This window comes from Canis lupus, chromosome 9 (genome assembly GCF_048164855.1).
Source record: "Canis lupus baileyi chromosome 9, mCanLup2.hap1, whole genome shotgun sequence".
NCBI classification, from domain to species: domain Eukaryota; kingdom Metazoa; phylum Chordata; class Mammalia; order Carnivora; family Canidae; genus Canis; species Canis lupus.
In genome coordinates this window covers 29,584,504-29,605,835 of record NC_132846.1, presented here as the reverse complement: position 1 = coordinate 29,605,835, position 21,332 = coordinate 29,584,504, and the positions used below count along the sequence as shown (strand labels likewise).

Genomic DNA, 21,332 nt, shown 5'->3' with positions numbered 1-21,332 from the left:
GAGAAGGGATCCCAAACTATCTGGTAGTCTACTCAGGGAAAGACAGACGACATGACAGATAGACTTATATCCCTAGGAAGCAAAGTTGATCATTAATTTCCCTACCTAAGATCTTTTTAAATCAACCTTCCCAAACTATCTCTCCTTGAAGTTACTGTTAGAGTGTAGATTTGACCAGAAACTTGGTTGCAACTGTATAATCTGCTCATCTTACATCACTTAATTCTAATATCACCATTTTCACATCAGAGTTGTTCTCCATGGAGCTGTGCAATGCGGCAACCTTGCCTTTGAATCTAGTCCATTCTCCTTAGCCATAGGAGCAATCTCTTTTACAGCTGGCTGACCTTAGGAAGTGTCTTTCTCTATAAGATGATTAAACCAAGGAAACTCATATGTTTCCTAACTGTAAGGGAATTAATGATTTATCTCAGTCCAGATAAAGCCTGACTGTCTAACTCTACTCTGTATTAGTAAACCAGGAGGCATACAATATTCATTCCTAAATATCAAGAGGCCAAAGTTGTTCCTTGGTTCTCAGGGCTCTTGGAATATACCCCACGATAAGTTAACCTTCACTCCTGGAACGATGCCACCCAAAGCAGACCCCCAACTTAATACCACCATTTGTGCATGCCAACATTATTTGCTTGTTCCTTTTCCCCTTTAGTCATTTTGTTGTGATATTAGTCCTCAGATATCACTATTCTCAGTTTCCCTATTATTTAATTAATGTATCATATTTCTACCTTATATTTTAATATATGACCTTTGTTGTAAGTGCATCTTTTTCACATGGGATAATTAATTTATATGTTATAATTGTTATATTTGGACCATCATCTATCATTATTTCCTCTTATTTTTGCTTAATATATGCCACTGGAATTAATTAAACACTGTATAAATACTCTCATCTCTTTTGAAATATCTTCGGAAGAAAGCATTGAATAAAACTACTTCTACGTAAATCATATTTGTACACCAACACACATGTACCCAATCATGACAATCATCAAATTCATTTTTCTGTTGATTTCTGGTTATAGCCATAATAAAACCCAGAATTCTTAGGCTTCTTTTAATGAGTAGAAAAGAACATTTGAGCTATGGGCTGCAGCCCTTCTCCATCTTATTTCAGTCTGTGTTCTGTTATTCTGAAACTTCTACTTTTCTTGGAGGTCAGAAAGACATGTATTCAAATTCTGACTATTACTTAACAAAGCAAGGTATGTAGCCTGAGACCATTTTCTCATCTGGAACAAGGAGATCATTCTACCAGGGGTATGAAGATTAAACGAGATGATGTACTGTAAAGAACCTGATACATAGCAGATGCTCTCTAAATATTAGTATCCTTCAAATTTCACAGTCTTATTCTGCAATGAGCCTTATTCTGCAGTCAGAGGCATTAATCCTTCCTACTAAGGGTTTTTAGTCTGTCATACTGAGAGTTAATAAGGCAGCCACAATATGAAGAAATCCCTGCTTGGGACCCAAAGTGTAAGGTCAGTGACTATTTAGGGGGGTGGGATATGTGAAAATCTTTCTTTAGCTTTCCCAAATGAATGACATCTTGCCTGGATAATTTTTTCCATAAAGGGAACTGCAGATGTTTCAATTCCCTGGGGAGTTTATGGTCTCAATTGCAGCTGCATCTGAAACCAGTATTTTGAATATTATCTGGCCCTTCTTCCAGATGTTTTAGGATTTCTTCCTCACTGAAGTTTGAAAATGTTATAAAAGTAATTTCTTGATATTTTTCTCTAGATGTTAACATCCATGTATAGGCTAAGCCTTTGATCAGTTCTGGAAACACTTCCTACCTTCAACTATTGATTCTGTAAAACATATTTCTTCTATTAGCTTAAGTACTCACTCTATTATTTTTAAGTTAAAACACTGCTCAATTCTAGAAATGAGTCATTGTGGTCTGCCATTATTTATACATACTTATGTAAGCCATCTAATGTCGGATTTGAATCTATAGTTAATAAGCATACTTCCCTAATTAAGTATTTGGAAGTTCTCTATGTAAACTCTTTATTACTTCTAGAAATGTTCTTGTGATATTGCAGTTTTTATTACATGGCCTTTGTTTCATGGCTTTCTATCCTCTTTATTATTTAGAGTATACGTAAGTCATTTCTTGAATTCCTACACTGAGACTTTTCGGTCATTCTATATCAATTTTAAAGTTTATATTTTTTTCTGTTCTTTTATAATTTTGTTCTTTGGCCTTCCAACATTTAAAAATTAGTTGGGTTATTTTGAAAATTCTTTTTCAATTGTTTTTAATTTTTTTTTTACTGATAACTCTGAGGTTATTTTTTTTTTTGAATATTTTTGAGACATTTTCATTGGCATTCTAATAGATTTACCATGAAGGCTGTTTATACTGCTACCTAAGCCATTGGTTTCTAAGAGGTAAAAAATTTCTACTTGTAAATTCTACTCTTTAAAAGTAAATACAAGAGTACTGTAGTCATTTTTTTAAAACTGATGATAAAATTCTTCCAAAAAGTAATATTCCTCATCTACTTTATACCTTAAGATTTTGTCTTTATGAGCCTTTGTTCAACAAAGTTATGTTTCAAAGAAAATTGAAATGTAAATAATTAGTTTCCTCTCTTAAGATCTTACTTTTAAGGGGATGTCTGGGTGGCGCAGTGGTTGAGCATATGCCTTTGGCTCAGGGTGTGATCCCCGGGTCCTGGGATCGAGTCTCTCAACAAGCTCCCAATAGGGAGCCTGCTTCTCCCTCTGCCTATGTGTCTGCCTCTCTCACTGTCTCTCTCATGAATAAATAATAAATACAATCTCTTAAAAAAATCTTACTTTTAAGAATGTCTTGGATAATCCTGAACCAAATGAAGAAACAACATGCTTAACCACACAAAGTTCAGAGTGCTGCTTTCATCTGCAAGAGGGTTGTCCCACTGTAGCCAAGTTGGAATGATATCAAGTAACACAAAGCTCCTCTTTAATATTCTTTAAATCAATTTATCACGTCTATCCCTGGGGACTGGAACTAGGGACTTCTCTGAATTTTAGTCTAAGAACAAGTTTTAGCACTAAGAGAAGAAAAGCTATGTATTTTTATATTTATCTTACATCTAGCCATTTAACCAAATTACCAGTTCTAAAAGAAACAAAATCACTTATACACCAAAGAACACATTTTTTTAAAAAAAGCTCAGTATCTATTTGAAAACCATTATAAAATATTTTTGAAAGATATAAAACAAGTTTGGAACAGAGAAACATGTTTCCTGGCTGGAAAAAAAAAGAATATAAAAAAAGTTTATCCCTTCCAAATTAGTATAGGATTTTATTGCAGTTTTAATCAATGGTTGCTAACCTCTTTTTAGACTGTAACTAAATGAACTTAAAGTCTATATGGGAAAAAAGGAGGAAAAAAGCCAAGTAACACCAAAAAATATTGAAAAAGAAGAGTGAAATGGGACTTGGTGCTTTTCTATATATTACAACCTAAAACAAAACTACTGGAATCAAGAGAGTGTCATATTGACACAGGAATAGAAGATTGACTCTGGAACCATAATGCAACGTACAGAAATATATGAAACAGTAAAGAATTATGGTAGTGTTGAAATTCAGTAGAGAAAAGAGGGTTTTTAAAAATAAATGGTCTCATCAGACTGGATGTGCATTTAAAAGAACATAAAGTTATATTCCTGATACCATATGTAAAATATATTCCAGACAGATTATATATATATATATCAATATAATATATAATTATATATTATATATAATATATATTATTATATAAAATATATATTATTAATATGTATTGATATATATATCAATAAAAGTATCAGAAGAAGAGTTAGGAGAATATTTATATTATCTTAGATAAAGGAAACCTTCCTAAGCAAGGTAAGAAACCATAAAGAAAAAGATACACTAAATATAAAAAATATTTTTTGGTATGGCAAAAGAGACTATAAACAAAAAGGCAAATGAAAGACCAGGAAATAAGTAACTGTAACACATAGAGCAAAGTATTACTATAACTAATAAGCTAAAAGCCCCCTACAAATTGAGGAGTCAAATAACTTTTTTTTTTTTTGAGGAGTCAAATAACTTTATGGAAACATGGGCAAAAGAAATGAAAATTCAGAGAAGAAATGCAAAAGAGCAACAAAAGCATATGAAAATATGCTTAACCTCACCAAAATTCAAGGGATATCAATTAAAATAGAATACCATTCTTCACCCAGTAGAGTAATAATACCCAGTGATCACCAGAATATAGAAAACAAGCAGTTTCGTACTTGCTAGTGGGAACCTGAACTGGTATGACTCTTTTGGAAAGAAATCTGGTAGCATACTTTAAAATTTGAGATATATGTGCTCTTTGACTTAACAACACCCCACCCCATGCCCTACTTCCACCTTGGGACTCAACAAGAATGAAGCACTTGGTGAATAAAGACATACTAGTTAAGGGAAATACGACTACAACCAAGGGAAACAATGTTAATTTCTCTCCATGGGTGACAGTGCAGTGAACGCTATGCACTCATTAACATGAGTGAGTCAGATCCATACCAATGAGCTAGGTGAATGCCTGTGACATTTATCATGTAAAACATAGTTAATGGTAATAATTATATTGGAAAATCTTCAAAAGCACAATACGCACGTGTGTGTTATTTAACTATAGGAAACTGCTGATATGTGTGTGTGATTGAGCCATACAAAATCGCTGATATTCAACTGCTTTGACCTAATAAAATGGCAATTTCATAAGTCACAGCCTAACATACATTTATTATATATGCCTGAGCATGAAAAAAAATGTGAAATGATAACAGCCAGGGCACTGACCCTGATTATCTGCAGAATGGAGAAGATAAGGAAGGAAAGAGTAAATAAACAGCCTTTTACCATTCTACCTTTGCACCATTCTACCTGTCAAACTTGCAAATTAAAGATAGCTAATAAAGAAAAAATTTAAAGAAAAAATAGCAAAGAAGATGCTCAGGCTGGATATTACTGGAACACCTATATCTAGGGGAAAAATCTACAGTAATGGTCTTTAATTTTCTTGAGAGAGAGAGAGAGAAAGTGAGAGCATGAGCCAGGCACCCTACGTGGGCTTGATGCCCAGACCCTGGGATCATGACCTGAGCCAAAGGCAGATGCTCAAACTGAGCCACCCAGGTGCCCCATAGCAGTGATCTCTTTAACGCTGTCAAATGTAGCAAACAAATAACTATTTATTTCCTTGTCTCTTTCACCAAGCTAGTTCAAAATGAAAACCTCAGCCAATTCTTTGCTACTTAAAAAAAAAAAAAAAAAAGAATTTCAGAATACATTTGCAACAAGAGTAGTAAAAACAAAAAATCAGAAAACATTAAGAATTGACAAGGGGAGCAACAAAAACACTTTTCCACTACTATTGAAGAATAAATTGATGTACCCATTTTAAAACAGTATGGCATTACCTAATAAAGTTGAATGTTGCATATTCTATGACCTGGGAACTGAACTCCAAAGCTCATGTCCTAGAAAACTCCTGGACAAAAACAACCAGGACATATGTACAGAGTGTACAGTACAGCAGTTTCATGAGAGCAAGAAGCTGGAAGCAACCGAAATGGATAGAATGTATAATGTGTAGTATATGTCATACAGTGGAAGAATAATATTGATATACTAATTAATACTAGATAGAGGTGAAAATAAGTGAACTGTAACTACACATATCTATTTGCATGCATCTCAACACATAATATTGAGTAAATCCCAAATGAGAGAAAAGGCATGATTCCATTTCAGAAACAGACAACACTAAACAATTAAACAAACAAACAAAAAAAGAGTAGGAGAATGACAAATCAAAAGTCCAGATTACAGCTTTCTAGGAATGGGGAGAAAGGAGAAAAGGGTCAACAATAAGAAAACAGGAGTCTTTAAAAGTGATTCTTATCAATAAAGCTAGTGGGGGAAAATATGGGGACATGTATATGTGCTTGTTTTATTAGTAGTCTTTTTTTTAAAGATTTTATTTATTTATTCATGAGAGACACAGAGAGTAGAGAGAGAGAGGCAGAGACACAGGCAGAGGGAGAAGCAGGCTCCATGCAGGGTGCCTGACGTGGGACTCGATCTCAGGTCTCCAGGATCAGGCCCTGGGCTGAAGGCAGCGCTAGACCGCTAAGCCACCCGGGCTGCCCCTATTAGTAGTCTTTAGTGTGAGTGTGTGTGTACATGCATGTATTCTTATAGTATGGTATGTCTCATTCATGGACATGTGTACGCACACACAAAGAATCTAGGTCAATGTCTGCTTATGCCTACAAAGTTTGTCCAGTTACTGGAGAAGTCACTTAAAAATCTTACAGGCATATTTTGCATTATAGATGCTTAATACATAAATGGATTATTTGTAGAATGAATAGTTACAATATATCGGTATCTATATCTAGAATGGATGGATATAATATATCCCTATATATATTTCTAGAATGGATGGATATACCGCATAAATGAATGGACATCCCTGGGGGGCTATTTTCTTCCAGGGCCAAGGTAAAAACAGAATTTCTCTTATGCAATTTTGTGTAGTACACCAGAAGCTGGACAGAATATCACAGAAAAATCCAAGATAAACACCATGTCACCTTGGGAAGACTTCATTTGGTAAGTTACAGCAAAAAACAAAGGTAGCATTCCTGAGTAGAGTTCCATGGGTTTTATTTTCACCTTGGCTTAATACCTTTCATTCACATTATGATTTAAACTAAATGACACCAAAACTCAAACCATGGCTATTAAGATTGCTAATAGGAGGGGGGGGGTGAATTTTATTGAGTACAAATTGCAAGTACCCAGGAAACCCTGATTTATTGGGAATAGACCACATGGAGCTCTATTTCCAGACATTACAATGTTAGTCCTGAATCACAGCAGGGGGCAGCTAAGCGTATTCTAAATAAGGAGGTGTTTTACCAGGTGAAGGAAGGCAATTAGAAAGGAAGGAAATCTGTCTCGATTCCCATCCTCTACAGCTGCTTGAAATCAAGGTTATACCTCTGACTGAATCACTACTAACTCTGAGCTTCTGGCTTCTTTTCCTTTCCAAGGATTATTTTGAATATTTGGACTCCTACTTTACTCACTCTGTTCTATCTACTGTTATTAGGAGTTTGGTAAATACTCTGATTTAGCTAAGATGCTTTACTGACAGGATATCCTCCATCTAGTTAACTGAGGCCAGAGGAAAGGGTGATTAGACAAACTGAATACATGTTATTTTTAAAAGGAAAGGAAAAGACAAAAAAAAAAAAAAAAAAAGTGTCGCTATAGGCCCTTTATCATCTCAAGTAAACCAAAACAATATGATACTGAATTACCTCCAAAATACGACTTACTTACAGACGTGACATTTTTTACTTCCTAATGCTAGAAATTTCCATGCTGTGCTCAAAACCTGGAAATGCAGGTGCAGCACGATCAATAAGGAAAATAGCTTTAAGTTCTCCTTTAGCAAATTAAAAAAAGGGAAAGTAAATCAGTTGCTGCTGTTGAACTTTTTTTCCCCAGTTTTACAGATTGCTTTTTAAAATAACAGCTTTATTGAAATATAACACACATACTATAAAATTTACTCTTTGGAAGTGTATGGTGCAGTAACTTTTAGAATATTCACAGTTACGCATCTATCACTAGTATCATGCCAGAACATTTTTATCACCTTCCCAAAAAAACCCGTACCCATCAGCAGTCACTCTGCATTTTCCCCTCCACCACCCCAGCTCCTGCAACCACTAATCTACCTTTTATCTCTATTGATTTGACTATTCTGGACATTTCAGTAAATGGAACCCTATAACATGGGGCCTGTTGTGTCTGGCTTCTTTTACTTAGTATAATGTTTTCAAGGTTTACCCATATTGTAAGCACGAATCTGTATTCATTCTTTTTTTATGCAAATAATATTCCATTGTATAGATGTATCATAATTTCATCCAGAGATCAGTTGAGGACATCTGTATCCTCCAGGTTGCTTATTTCTGTTAAAGAGCAAAAGAAAGCCAAAGAAGCAGAAAGAACTGAGCTTCAGGTCAGAATCAACATAAGCCAGGGCTTAATGAACACAATTACTGTTACATCTGCTTTTCTACCCAATTGTAAGCCACACTACCCCCAGAGGATATTAATGGAAATGTCAACTGTGGTAACATGGAAGATGTGAGAAGTTTTTCTTACACTGTTAATGAAGAAAGAAGAAGGGAGAAGGAAATAAAACATAATTGAGTAATATCCTCTAACGAGTGAGCAAACTGCAGTATACCAATCCAATAGAATACTACTCTATAATAATAGAAACAAACTACTGATCCTTACAATATGGATGTGTCTCCTGTAATTATGCTAAGTAAAAGTCAGAAAAAAATACATAATATGATTGCATTTATGTAAAATGCTAGAAAATGCAAACTCTTCTAGAGTGACAGAAGGCAGATCAGTGACTGCCTAAATATGGGGATGGGAAGGAAAGACAGTTACTAGGCTTGAGGAAACTCAGAGATGGAAATGTTCATTATCTTGATTGTGGTGATGGTTTCATGGGTGTATCCAGTCAAAACTCATCAACTTTAAATATGTATCATTTACCATATGTCAATTATATCTCAATAAAGCTGTTAAGAAACTTTTTTAAAAAGTGAGTGTACCTCCCAAAAAAAGTATTTGACTGATTACCATGTGAAAAACACTGCCTTTGTTTTAAATAATTCTGTAACAAGTGAAATTATTCTCATTTTATACACAATGAAACTTAAGATTGAGAGAGTTCAATAATTTGCCAAGGTGGCCACTGTCAGTACTGAACTGAGAGATCTCTTATTCTTAACCCCAAAACCCATGTTCTTTTCTCTATACCACACTTCTGCTCACTGTTCCTCTTACAGACCCAGCTTTTTTTTTTTTTTTTTTTTTTTTCCTGGAATCCCTGTGTCCCAGCATTTCCTGAATCAGAGAATTTTCTGGCCCACAGAAAAGGTTTATGCTTTACAGTGGTATTCCAAATTTGTTTTCTTTTTGCCTATCATGGTATGCTCCCACAAATACCTCTCCAATTATGGGGATTAGTCTGAGTCAGTTGATTTATTCATTTTCAGTGGATCAGAAGAGTTAATCTGGATTAGATCAAGGCAAGTAATCCTGGTCCCTGGATCAAAGAAGTGAAAATAATTCAACTGAGATTAAAAGCAAGCTGAACAAAACAAAACTAGCCATTCAGCTCACTAGCTGAGCATTGTACTTCATCAGACAATAGGTCCCTCTTTTGAATATGAGAGATCCAAGAACGTGGACTACTTCAAATTGCTCTGAAATGTCTATCTACCTTTGGCCATGCCTACCACTAAACTTGAGCTTTAGGTTGAAGATGCCATCCCCTCTCTAAATGGGACAAGCATGAGGGTAGCTTCCTCACCTCTGTATGGCCTCCAGATCATCTTACCACATACACAGCTAAATTTTGTCCAAATGCTATCATCATGCTTGGGCCCATTTGAACATGGGCTATAACCTGGGTTAAGCAAAATTAATGAAAAAAATGCAAGTTGGTCAAAACATTTGTTTTTGTAAGATAGCTGAATTTGGGCGAGGAAGAAATGCCATTTCTTCCATGCAAGACTTTCATGAGGAAGGCTCTCTATGCTAGATATCTTCCATTAGCCCCTTTGGAACCATTCTCCATCCCATTCCACCAAGCTCTACGCCCCAGGAAACTAAACCATATGGACTCAGCAGCAGAATTCCTTGCTCTTTGTCTTCAGTCAGGTTTGGCCAATGGCTAGCACAAGCAGCTCAGAGGGAAAAAGAATCATTTCAATGTATAGGTTTCTAGGGATCTCTGCCTCCAGGGATGTTATAATCTGGCTCCACCCCTTTCCTGGGGGCTAAAGCACCACTCAGGAGGGCTCTCCTCCTAGTCCTCATCCCTTCAAGCCTATAGATAGGAAAGGAGCTCTGTAGAAGTGCACTTTCCCTAAACTCTGCCCACATCCTTGTAAATATTCTCTTTATTAAGCTCTCCTAAAATTAACTGACTTGAGGATGCCAACTGTTTCCAGTACAGAGGACATTTCTGAGGGCTAAGAGTATGCCTTATTCAGAAAATTAACTTATTCCAACTCCTTGATTTATATGAAAATGCTGACATTTGTGGGGTTAATGTCAAACCCAGGCAAAGATAAACAATGGCTAGGTGAGGTGTGGAATGGAGAGCTCAAAACAGCACTGGCTCAAACTCATTGCATTGGCGATCATGTAACACAAAGACATATTCACAAGATTTATGATCAAGGTGGTGGATGCAATCCTCAGATTTTAAAATGTGAGATATGTAAAACATTTTCAGGTTGCTATATCATCCTTCTTCATGCTTACAAATCATATTTCTATGGTACCTTCAACATTTCTGCATATATTGCTTAGATTGAGACATTAAACTATTTTTGGGGGAGTCTAACGATCAATATGAAGAGATGTTTGCTACAATAAAAACTGCCTAAATGGCAAATCTAAGAAAGAAAGATTTCAGAGGTACCATCTGTTTTCCTTCATTGAGAGGTATTATCATATATAGTAAAAAAAAAAAAAAGCTATAAAAGTGAAGTGATGCTTCCTGTGTCAGACATAAATTATAATCTCAAACAGATTTTGATTAGAGAGCTTATATCTTTGATATAAGGAAAAAGATGGATATTGATCCTATCTAAGCCCAAAACTAACCTCCCATCTCTAGAATTAACCCAACTATATTATTCCCAAACGAAGAAAATTCTATAACTAGAATAATTATTTTAAGGCTGATTTTCTTTGATGATTTTTCTCTAATAAAGGCAAAATGTCATGTAGCACAAATCTGCAAAGCTCTTTTAAGTAAAAAAGCTAAAATGTTGAAATATTAATATGATACTTTATTTTTGTTTGGTTTAACTGTGCATGTTTGCCATAGATTACAGCCACAGATCGAAAAGAGAACTCATTGAATTAAACTTGAGCCAGCAAGGTAAGCTTTATCCTTGTATTCATTATGAACATCTATAAGAACTTAAAAAGTATTTGAAAAGGATATAAAAAAAATCTGGAGGACGCTGGCAGCTTCCATTTTATTTTGCATAACACCAGATGGCTCTTACAAAGTTCTCACTTCTTATTTTCCAAATGAGTGGTAAATTCATGCATTTGATTTTTCCTAAGTCAATGCAACTTATCAATGAATAATACCACTTTGTATTTGTACAGCATTTTACAATTTACAGAATGTTTTCCAATTCATTATCTCAACTGATCTTTACAGCAGTTGTGATATAGTCAGGGCAAATATTATCATCCCCATTTTATGGATGAGAAAACAGACCTGGAGATATCATTCAGAACTCTTTGTAGCAACTTAAATTAGCTTAAGTAAAAAAATGGCAATGGAAATGTATTGACTCTCATCCACTGAATTCATGTTCTCTCATTGTTAGTAAGCTCTCTCTCCTTTCCCTTTCTCTCTCTTTTGCTTCCCTTCTGGGCATCAGACTTCATTCTCTCAGCAGACTGAAATATGGCCTTATGTGACTCTTACTGCCTTGAGATGAGAAAGGATGGGACCTCATCCCCAACTTGAGTTTGCATATTCTAGGGGAAGAACCTACTGGCCCCTGTTGGGTCACATGTCCACCCTTTGAACCCACTCCTGCAGTCTGGTGATGAAATACTGTGGTTTCCCAGCTTGGGTCAAGTCCCCACCCCTGTGGCCAGTATTATTCAAACAAACAAAGAAAACAGGGATAGACCGAGCCAGTGAGGAAACTGTGAGGAGAGAGCCAGCCACCCTAATCTGTATGTACAGCATTAAATCAATTGCCCTGGGGCAGAAGCAAATGACTTCATAACCAGATCTTCAGAGTGTAACTCCAGCACCCGAGTCTCCTGGATGGCTCAGTGGTCTGCCTTTGGCTCAAGTCGTGATCCCAGGGTCCTGAGATCCAGTCCTGCATCAGGCTCCCCACAGGAAGCCTGCCTCTCTCTGCCTCTCTCTCTCTCTCTCTCTCTCTGTGTCTCTCATGAATTTAAAAAAAGGGGGGGTGGCAGTAAGGTGAGCTCTCTTCCGCTTTCCAGCACAGCCCATCATGCAGGAGCACCAAGGTGTTATGGATCTCTTTGTTGCTCACAGTTACCAGCATCATTTGGCTCAAGAATAAAACTTGGAATAGACTCAGGTTCTAGTCTTGGTCCTGTCCCTTGTCAGCTTCATGGGCAACTTACTTAACCTTGGAGAACCACAGCTCCTTCCATCATAAAATGAGTAATTCCTGTGTCACAGGGTCATCAACAGGATCAAGGGAGATAATGTATTCCAGATGACTTTGAAAATTATGAAGAACTACCTTAAAGTTTATTACTTAAGTTCTATATGTAAATTTGAGCTAGGCTAAAATTACACAGGAACATTCCTCAGCGTAGTCCTCCCTCCCACTATGCTCTATTGGCATCACTTTGGTGCTGACATTTTTTTCAGTTTTCAAAAGGCACAGCTCAAAAAGAAGCATCAAGTAGTGTCTTCAGATTTAGTCCAGGGACGCCCGGATGGTTCAGTGGTTGAGTGTCTGCCTTTGGCTCAGGTTGTGATCCCAGGATCCTGGGATCTGGTCTCACATCGGGCTCCCTGCAGGGAGCCTGCTTCTCTACCTATGTCTCTGCCTCTCTCTGTGTGTGTCTCTCAGGAATAAATAAGTAAAATCTTTTTTAAAAAAATTTAGTTCAGAAGAGCAGCTTACTAAGATGGTTTAGTGGCACTTGTCATACTCACCTTTTCAATACAGATTAATCAAAAGATGAACACTTCTGGAAGACACAGAAGACACATCAGAAACTACTAACAGCGGTAACCTCCAGGGAGTGGGACCAGAAAATAACATTTGGGAAGAAACTTTTATTTTTCATTTAGGACTGCCTCAACTGCTTGAATTTTTAAAATCTTACACATCTATTCCTTTCATGAAACAAAAACTAATTAAATTAAAGGCACGGTTATCACAAAGAATACAGTACATACATAATATAGTTCTGACACATAAAAAGCTTTCAGTAAATTCTTGTTTACTGATCAAACTAGGTATATTTATATACCTTTCCAGCAAAGTAAAATCAACTTCATTAGAATAAAAGCCAGCTTTCATCTCAGTGACTGTATATGTTTTCCATTAATAATATTGTGAGGAATGCTCACTGCCACCTGCTGAGGATATGATTTTAAACTCTTACATCTTCATACACCAAAAATGAGACCTACCTTCTTAATTCCCAATTATAAAGCACAGTGTACGCAGCTACCTCTCAACTCTGTTACTGCTGTTCTTGTAGGCACACTTCCCTATTAAGTTTGGAGGATACTGGGCTTCTAGGAACAACTTTATTTTACAGTTGGGGGTTTGCATGATATTTTCTAAGAAATTAAAGGTTACATGACAGCATATGCCAGAGCTAAAAGACAGATTTAAATGGTATTTTTTTAAATAGTGCAATAGCTATGAAGTTTGGATGCTGTGCACTGGCTAAGTGCTGTTCCTGGTTGCCTAGTTACATCTCCGTAGAAAGGTCAAAATGGTTCCCTCTAAATCTAGAAGGAATTAAAAAATCTTAAAGCTTCATAATTAAACCACGGACTGTGTGAGCCCTTATGTAAGCATCCCTTACAACAAGTCCCCATCAGACTCTAATCACATGACAGCCCTTGGGGATGTCTAAGGAGATGTTTTAATAAAAGGCATTTCTGTATCTGAAATTTGTTACCTTGCTCACATTTCATTAAAGTTATCACATCTGGACTCTTTCCATTTTATCATATCCAATTGCAGTCTGCAACTACAGGATATTAAAAAAAAAAAAACATCCAACCTAGTTGACACAAATCCTATCCCACGAAAGACAGAATAATGTCCTGTGTTTAAAATTATTCAACTTAAAAAAACAAATTTTTATTGTGATCAGCTTTACAAGGTATAGGCCAGTCTATAATCTAGTAACAAAAACTATATATTTTAATGAAAAACTAGTGTCTTAACTCTCAAAGATGTTCCTCCTTCACCCTCTCGCAGACATTTTTATGTCTAAATATCTTCTCTGAGTAATGGGACAGGATAGAATAACAATTTTGGTCCAGAAATTTAACAGGAGCTTATTAAAATGGCTAAGACTTCTTTCAGAGTTTAAAGAGAAAGTCTTTCTTTTTCTTTTTTTCCCCCCACTCAAAATCCAGTCAAATTTTTTTTAGGTGAAATTCATATAACATAAAATTAACCACTGATCATTTGAAAGTGTACAATTTAACAGCACTTACTACATCCACAATGTTGTGAGGCCATCACCTCTCTCTAGTTTCAAGACATTTCTATTACCCCCAAAGGAACTCTGACCCAGAGTAGTCATTTGGACCTCTTATTTACATTTACTCTCTAATTTCTCTCTGGCAAAGAATAAAAGAATCTGGGTTTATATGATAGCATAATGATTTGGGATGCTTTCATTTCTTCTGGAACTTGTTTGATTCCAAAAAAAAAAAAAAAAAAAAAAAAAAAAACCCAGCAGAGGTCTGAAGCTGAAATGATGCTAGTCTTAAAATGAAACCAGGATTGGTTGTCCTAGAAGGCAGGAACCAAAAAAAGGGGTTGAGGAATATATCAAAATAATTCACAGATCTATCCAAGACCTATCCTTGTCAGAAACCCAGATCCTACCTACCTCCATGACAGAAAGTATTCAATCTATTTTTTGGGGGAAAAAAAAGTATTAAAGGAGAATTCTTTGTACCTACCAACTAAGGCAGTTTGGAAGATGGAGAACAATTAAAAACATTAAAAAGAGAGAGAGAGAGAGAGAGAGTGCCAGCTCTGGAAAGTCAAATGTCTGTTCTGGGGAAGCTAACTTATTGTTCTTTCAAGTACGTTTGCAGTCCTTTTTGTCCCAATGGCTTAAAGAACAAAAATATCCAAATAAAGTTCACAGAAATGTAAAAAATGAGCCTCTAGGACCTTCAGTATTCCAGATTTCTCAACCTGGCTTGATGAGGCTAACACAGGGGAACGAATTAGGGAAGCAGGGAGGAAGGACCGAACAAGAGTCTTTACCCAAATGCACCTACTTAGATCAGGGCAAGTAGCTCAAGCTCTACAGCTGGAAGGTCAGGAAGCACCAAATTCTTGAGCTGGGTAAGATGCCAAGACATTATGTACTCCAATCCTTTCCCCTCAGGTTTTCAGGATCATCTCCCTCATATTTTCTGAACAGTCTTCTGTCTCTTAGGTGGGAAAGTTTAATTTTGTCACACAAAAGACAGGATTCAAACTAAGAGAGCTCTTTGCTGCTTTGGCAAACAGGTTTTATCATTTCCATACATGCCAATGTGCTGGAAAAGATGCAGTGAGGTACTGTGGTCACTTCAGTGATAAAGTTATTACAGATGGGTTCATGGAAGGCATCTCGTAGGAGGGTGCTAGTAACTAACACTGAGAAACTGAAAGGGTAGGGCCTGAAATGTACCACTTCCTAAATGTCACAGTTTCTTCTTAGTTCTCAATCTGAAGGTTTGGTTTTTTTGTTTTTTGTTTTTTTTTTAAGTTGGTTTGGGCAAACATGTATATGTGGATACAGATTTTCCAAGAGTTGGAGTCACTCTTATCTTCAGCCTAAGCCCTGGGGGTTGTTGTCATTATCTATGTCAATTAAAATTTCTATTTTGGGGCACCTAGCTGGCTCAGTAGGTTATTCTTGATATTTTTTAAGTAATCTCTACATCCAATGTGGGGCTCAAATTCATGACTCTGAGATCAAGAGTTGCATGCTCTTCCGACTGAGCCAACGAGGTGCTCCAAAACAAAATCTTTAAAAAAAATTCTATTTTTAACAATTCATTGATGTGACAGATACTTCCCACATAGCCATTTGTTAGACATCTGGTGGGGTGATCAATTGTCCTGATTTGTCCAGGACTGGTCCAGTTTTAGCAGCAAAAGTTCTGTGTCCCAGGAAACCCCCGGTCTTGGACAAATTAGAATGATTTGTTATCCTATTACTAATTCTAGGTTTTGTCTTCAGATTTGCATTGTTGGAATGTCTAGAAGTGGATAGAAAAGGGACTTGCTACAAAAGTAGCTGAAAAATTTAACATCTCCAACTAAAATTTCTAGCTACATTCTACTCCAGAGATGCTTTTCAAAAAATAACCCAGTGGTCTATTTCATTCCCTAGGCAAGAAATGGTTTCTTACTTTGTGGGGAGGACCTACCTGATATATGATGGAAATTAAACCATACTTTGAAATTAGCTATAATAAATGCCACTACAGTGAGGCTCTAAAATATTACGTTATGTTTTCCTCCAATTTCCACATTTTAGAGCCTAATAAATATAGCATAATATGACAGGCAGACGTAACAGCATAAAATAAAAATCTTACATTTCTTTGGTACTATTCAATGACTTTGGAACCTGCACACTGTGGGCAAACTCCCCAGAGTTACAGAAACTCCAAAAGCAGCACACTCTCCAGAGGCCACACCCATAGTACCAAAAGATCTGGCCAAGAAAGGAGCTGTGGAACTTCAACCTGTCCACTGGATCCAATGCTAAATACTCCAAGAAAACCTTCAGGGCCTGTATCTACAAAACAGGATTTGCAAAGTCAATAAAAGAACTTGCTTCAGAAACCTGGGAACCCGAAACCTGCTCAATAGTATGCAATGAAATGTTGGATACTTCTACCTCTACTAGCCTTTCTGCTTTTCTGAACAACTAATCTCTTTTACTTTGTAGTAGGCAGAATAATAACCCCCAAATAAGTCCATGTCCTACTCTCTGGAACCTGTGAATGTGTAACCTTTACAAGGGAAAAGGGACTTTGAATTAAGGACTTTCACATGAGGGAGAGTATCCTGGATTATTCAGGTGGGCCAAATCTTACCACATGGGACCTTAAAATCAAAAGTTTTTCTGGGTTCAGAGTTAAGAGATGTAGATAGAGTAGAAAGCATACAGAGGGGATCCCTGGGTGGCTCAGTGGTTTAGCACCTGCCTTTGGCCCAGGGCGTGATCCTGGAGACCCAGGATCGAGTCCCACGTCGGGCTCCCAGCATAGAGCCTGCATCTCCCTCTGCCTGTGTCTCTGCCTCTCTCTCTCTATGTCTATCATGAATAAATAAAAGTAAAATCTTAAAAAAAAAAAAAAGAGAGAGAAAGCATACAGAGATGTAGTGTTAGTTTTAAAGATAGAGGGAGGTAAACTTTAGAATTCTCTCCTAGAGCCTCCAGAAGGGAACATAGTTCTGTTGATAGTGTGCTTTTAGCGCAGTGAGATCCCTAGAGAACTTAACCTGCAGAACTGTAATTTGTATTGCTTTAAGCCACTAAGTTTGTGATAATTTGCTATGGCAGCAAACATGAAATGAATACATCCTTCATCATTGCGGCTTTTTAATTTGCATAATACCTTAATAGTATTTTGCTCTTAACCTCAATATTTGACCATTTCTCACCCAGTGTTTAATTTGCTTCTCTGTATAGACTTAAAAGAAAACAGATTTGGTACTAGAGCAAATTTGCTCAAAATCCCTCCAATAGTGCAAACACCAGTTTTCTTTACATGTCTACTTCATTTAGTTTCTTTTAAAAATTTTCTTATTTAAATTCAATTTTCCAACATATTGTATAAAACCCAGTGAATTTCTTTCTTTAGTTAGCACAGTACCCCTTACATGAGGAACCATCGAGCATAACCGAAATCAGTAAATTTGTATGAAGCAAAAATGTTCATGAGAATGGAAAATGACAGAGAACCTTTCTAAAGCTGTGTGCAAAGACACAGTAGTTCTCCATGTCTCCTAAGGGTGCTCTGGATATCACAATGATCAGAAGATGCCACTGGCCTTTTAAAAGCCCCAAAATAGGAATACCAAAGAGTACAATGAAGAATTGTCCCATTCCACCTGCCAGCAACTCCCATTGAGAAATGCTGCCTGGATTGATTTGAAACATTTAAGTACATTCATTAGCATGAAAGAAATCAACATAAACATCAGAGAACATCAAATACTTGTATGACAGTCTTCATTATTAGCAATAGAGTAGTCCCCCCTCAACCGTGGTTTTGCTTTCTGCAGTTTCAGTGGCCCTTGGTCAACCGCAAGGAAGCAGGTGACCACAATGCCTAGGTCATTCACCTCAGTTCATCTCACATGTAGGCATTTTATCATCACATGTCACCACAAGAAGGGTGAGTACAGTACAATAACATATTTTGAGAAAAAGACCATAGTCACATAACTTTTATTACACTATATTGTTATAATTGTTCTACTTTATTATTGTTGTTAGTTCTTACTGTGCCTAATTTATAATCAAACTTTATTGTAGGTGTATATACATATAGGAAAAAGCATAGTATATATATGGTTCAGTACTAGTGCAGTTTCAGGCATCCACTGGGGGTTTTGGAACATATTCCCCACAAATAAGGGGGGATTACTGTATTTGGTAGAATGTAGGGATGGTTCTGTACTCAATTGTAAAATATTAAGTACTTAAATCCTAAAGAACCTCATTATGAGATAGTAAAAGCTATACATGGTCTTAAAAGCACACTCACACAAGCCTTTCTTCTAATAAGCTCTAGACCAGAGATTTTTTTTTTTTAAGATTTATTTATTTACTTGAGACACACACACACACACACACACACACACACACACAGGGAATATGGGGGGAGGGGCCGAGGGAGAGAATCTTTAAGCAGTCTCCCCGCTAAGTGTGGAGCCTGACACAGGGCTCCATCTCACAACCTGTGAGATCATTACCTGAGCAGAAACCAAGAATTGGATGCTCAACTGACTGAGCCACCCAGGTAGCCTTCTAGACCAGAGATTCTGGGATTCTAATACTAGCAAGTACTAAATATTTGCTGAATAAATAAATGGATGAAAGACTAGCTGCAGTAAAGTAAATCAGGTCATAAGTAAGTTGTATTTTTTACTAGTACTTTTCTGTAACCACTAAATAGTTATGTAAATAAACAATTTAAAATCCAACACCCAAATTCAAGCCACTGACATACAATCCAATGGGGGAAAGAAGAGAAATAGGTGGTCAGATAAATGAAAAATATTGGCCATGAATTGATAGTTGTGGAAATTGAGTGATAGGGAAGTTCATTATATTATTCTATTTTGGAATATCCTTGAAATTTTTCCTGATGATGTTAAATTTTAAGATGGGGGGAAAAATCCAAGTTGCTGACTATAGGTCAGGGCAGGTAAATACATTATCACCTGTCTCAGCAATATGGTGACCTTTCAAGTCTACAACCAGATTCAAATGGCTTTAGCTACTTTCAAACTCCAAGTTAGCTTCTTTAAGAAGAAACCCCTACAGCATAAGATTGACCTTTTGTTATTATTGCTTTAGCTGCTGGAAAAGCCCTTACACTGTGTACAACCAATCTATTAAGAACTGGGCTTACCCTTCTCTAAACTAATCTACTGTGATGTCTGTCTTGCACAGGGAATGTCATCAATAGCTGCAACCAATTAACTGAGTATGGTGCCATAAGAAGACATTTTAAGGCTGTGACCTCAAGACGCTCCAACTTGTGTTTTTAGAAAAAAATGGGAAAATCTGAGTGAGAAATCTGATTTTAACTATCATCAAGGATAACTGCTTTTTTCCAAAATCCTGAAGTCCTGTTAATTTTGCTAAAGCTCCTATTAATATTTCTTATTGATAAACATCACATAATAAATGCATTTGTCTATAGGATCAGTTAAGATATTCTTTTCTCTTCAAGTTCTGGTTAGATTCAAGAATCTCCTAGGAGAAAATATTTAATTCTTACCTCTTCAGTTCCCAAAGCCTGAGGCTCACTGGCAGATCTGGGCTGTTGAGAAAGCAAAGAGGAAAATGAATGTTTTTTTATAAAGAGGAAAAATAACATGATACATAAGAGCTGAATAAGCAAATGAGTGTTTCTGTAAATAGGGTTTGGTGGTAATGGCTGAATAGCTCTAAGGGCAGAGAGTCTCACAGGTTTACATTTCTGAGCCAAGCAACAATTTGTTAATTCTTTTAAGAAGCAGATGTGAAAATAAGAGTCTGTTTCTTTATGGACTTCCCTGGCCTGCAAGAAAACATCAAAACGTAAAGTCAACTTGGGAATCTAAGGGAAGAAGAGTTCTTGGTGTCATACATGACTAAGTGAGATGACTAAGAACAAGTTTTACTCTTGACCCAACCCAATTTGCTCCCAACAGAACCAAAAGGGCAGAGGTAGAACTCATCGATGCTCCAGGTGTTATGAACAGAGGTGGATCTTCCATTTGTGTGTATCTAGCCCTTTAAGAGGGTATATTTGGACAATTTAGTAATTATATAAGCATCACTGGTATCTAACGTTTCTGTAGGCTGCTTAAAAGTAGAGACACCGATACCCCTGGCTACAATGACTTCTGAAGATTTTAATCAAATTCACATTGGGTCCTAGGACCAAAGGAACATCCTTGTCTATAAAGACCTCACATTGCTTAAGATTGGCAGGCATGCTACAATCTCAGCCCAACCTATTCCCAGATGACTAGAAAGGATTATATGTTTTAAATGAGCCAAAGTTATTAGGAATACATTATGTTATGATTAATGACAGCAAAGAAATAAAAAAAAAGCCAAGGGCCAAAACCAACCTATTTCAGAGAATGAACCCTGGGGATAACAATGATTAGTGGGGCTTGCAAAATAAGCCTGTCCAAGGGTGCTCTGAGTCCAGTACTCTCATGCATTTTTGGTGCTAGGAGCCTCTCAGGAAAATATTTTGGCACTATTCAAGATCCTCAAATATGTACCGTCTTAGTGATAATACTCCTTGACTTTATAAAAAAAAAAAGTATTTCCGGGTGTTAGAAATAGCCTAAATATCAGTAATATAATCTATTAAGTAAAACAAAAACTGTACATGATGGAACTTTGAAATGATAGTTACAACATAAATGATGAGGAAAAATACACAACATAAAGTAATGTGAAAAAAATACAAAATTATATGTATATAGTTGTGACCTCAGTTAATTTTCTAATATATAGGTTTCAAATACATATTTTTCTAATATATTTTTATATTTTTAATATGTAATATTCTTCTAGTACATCACAAATAATCTTTTCTAGCAAATAGTATACATAATCTTTCTGATATAGATTCTACAAAATTATTGGAAGGAGATGCATCAAAATGTAAACAGCATATTGCATCTTCT

At 36.4% G+C, this 21,332-nt stretch overlaps 1 protein-coding gene across 3 annotated transcripts in view; it reads right to left on the bottom strand.

The window, feature by feature from the left end:
- The window catches only part of GNG2 (G protein subunit gamma 2), a 113,757-nt gene that overhangs the window by 76,985 nt on the left and 15,440 nt on the right, over nucleotides 1-21,332 (bottom strand). For all 3 annotated transcript variants that reach the window (XM_072838552.1, XM_072838551.1, XM_072838553.1), the window contains exon 2: nucleotides 19,922-19,963. The gene's annotated coding sequence lies outside the window, so the exon portion shown is untranslated. The remainder of the gene's footprint in view (nucleotides 1-19,921; nucleotides 19,964-21,332) is intronic.